Raw genomic sequence first — 2,500 nt, forward strand, 5'->3', positions numbered from 1 at the left:
GAGAAAGAAAATCCTCAACATCGCCACAAGACATTTCTTGTGACGAAGGAAAACGGCTCCTGTCAAAGGTGCACTGAGGACTGCTTCCTTCCGTTCTCTCAGAGGGTTCTCATTCCCAAAATGAGATTCAAACTGAGTGTCGAGATCCTGGAGAAACGAGGCACCCGTCTCTGATTCATGGCTGCTGGTACTCCTCGGTGGTCGACAGGATCCTACTAAGTCCTATTCAGCCTGTTTATCTAGTTTCATTTTGTAGACAAACTTCCAAAAGAAGGACCCAGTGATCTAAGATCAGATAAACAGGGAGGATGCCCCTCTGGAGTCTTCAGTGTACATTCAGACTTTCAAAAGTCCGTAAGTAAATAAAGCTAATAAACAAGAGCTTCAATGCAGGCAATATAAAGTAATTTTTAGTCAGCAAATTATGAATGACAACTGCTAAGAAAAAGGTTCTCATTACAAATTGATTACCATAAGGAGACCGGTCCTTTTGAGCCCTTCTTAACAACCAGTGGTGTTTAGCTATGGTCATATATTGATCATAAATCATTTCTCCACAATCTGAGTAAAATTTTCTTTAAAAAAAAAAGCCAGTTCTTTTTTTTAAATAGTACTGACTTTCATAGAAGCTTATACCTTTTTATTAGAAAATGGTTTCTTACGATAAAAAAAAAACTATCGCAGTTGAATAATTGTTTCTGAAACAGGACATACTACACAAACCGACACCTCCAACTTCCCCCACGAATGACGTCATGCCTCTGTTCCTGACTGCTGAATCATCTGCGGATGACAAAGCCATAAAGCCTGTTTCACTGACGTGAAATGAACTTTCTCCTCCGTAGTGTTCTGCCGTTGGTACTAATCCTTTATTGGCGGAGCTGGGGTTGTTGATGGTGGACATTGCAACTGTTGCCCACCTGCAATGCAAGTTGATAGTTAGCTTCTGTGGGACGAAACAAATCAGTCAACCAGGAAATTTAAAAAAATAAGAAGTAGATTTTGGGATGAAAGAATAGAATGGGACATATCCTCTTTCTCTATTCCCTTTGAATCCTGTCCGTCTGGCTCATGAGAATGATATCCCGGTTTGGCGGCATGATGCCTCACATATTGAGTGTATATTGCTCATGCTGATCAGTCCTCCTTTACTTGAACATTGGTACCTGATCTTTTAAAGAAAATGTAGTGTAATCACATCCACACATTACAACTCTGCTTTCGAAAATGCAACGCATAAAGAGTGAGATTGCTAGCCGTACCGGCCCTTTTTCTTGACCCCAGCATTCACTTGTACCTATTTTCAGCAGAGTGAACTGTTGTGTGATAGGGAAGTAACAAACTTTGAACCCAGCTGGCATTTGAAAAGGCCTATACCACTTAGCTATTGTGGGAGTTGACTGGTACAACGTCCGGTTCACATTTGCTTTTTGTCGATTCTATCTTGACCTGTCAAGAACTGCTGAGACCGGAGCGCTTTCTTCCCCTGTCCCTTCGCTCAAGAAATCCTTACCTTCAGTGGTCCTCTGTTTCTCTTCTTCCAGAAGAACCTGCATCCAAAGAAAGTTCCCAGAATGACCACAGAGGTTGCTACGACTGCTATGGCGATGAGGAGTGTGACTGACGGTGAAGCTGCATCTGATATGCCGTTGTTCTCTGGTGGTGGGGCTGCGTCTGAAAGGCCAGTGTTCTATCAATATATGATGGTACAAGAGCATTATCTCATCCTAAGCGTTGACACTCCAACAAAGAACCCAACTGACAGATTTTACACATAAAGTAAAACTACATTCTTGGCCTCTCTTCATCAAAGAGACGCTCTGCAGGGCTCACTACACGTTAGTTTATTATCCTGGAGAGTATCAACGATCATGCTTTAGGCTGTGCAGCAGTCATTCAGAAAAAGTACACTCCAAAACTTCTGACTGAAGTCAGAAATGTAGTTCCTTGGATGCTGAGGCTGTAAATGAACCCTCAGCCTCCTGAGATCAACTTTAAAAGTCTATTGAACTTCAACTGTTCTTTTTCCATTCATTTAAGATTTACACAATGAAAATAAATGTTTACAATCGCATTATCAGTTGTAATGAATCGCTCAGTGGCTTCAACCAAAAATAAGGTCAAAATAAGAGGAAAGAGGTAAAATGCTCGTTTCCTTGTGATGGTTATTTAAAGTTGTGTGACTCACGCATTAATGAGTTCTTTTTATGAGCAGTCATTCACACCTTCAGTTTCCTTGAAACTTTATAGGAAGGCGGGAAATTGAGGTAACTAACGAATAACTTCGGAGTAGTAAATTACATTTAGTAAATAAAAAGAAATATCTGCTATTGCAAAAATACTTTAATGTATTGATATAAAGAGGCAAAAAACGCGCTCAGACACACACCTGTTGACCTCAAAGGAACGGAGAACACTTGGAAGTGAACTTCGCCGACGCTTTTCATCTGCAACCGCCTTCCTTTCAGGCCTTTGTTACTTACAAGATGAGTATAATAAA

At 40.7% G+C, this 2,500-nt stretch overlaps 1 protein-coding gene across 1 annotated transcript in view; it reads left to right on the top strand.

Annotated features, from left to right (window-relative positions):
• The window catches only part of LOC135209797 (putative neural-cadherin 2), a 331,667-nt gene that overhangs the window by 72,447 nt on the left and 256,720 nt on the right, over window positions 1–2,500 (top strand).

The sequence above is a fragment of the Macrobrachium nipponense genome, chromosome 38 (assembly GCF_015104395.2).
Source record: "Macrobrachium nipponense isolate FS-2020 chromosome 38, ASM1510439v2, whole genome shotgun sequence".
Taxonomy (NCBI): Eukaryota; Metazoa; Arthropoda; class Malacostraca; order Decapoda; family Palaemonidae; genus Macrobrachium; species Macrobrachium nipponense.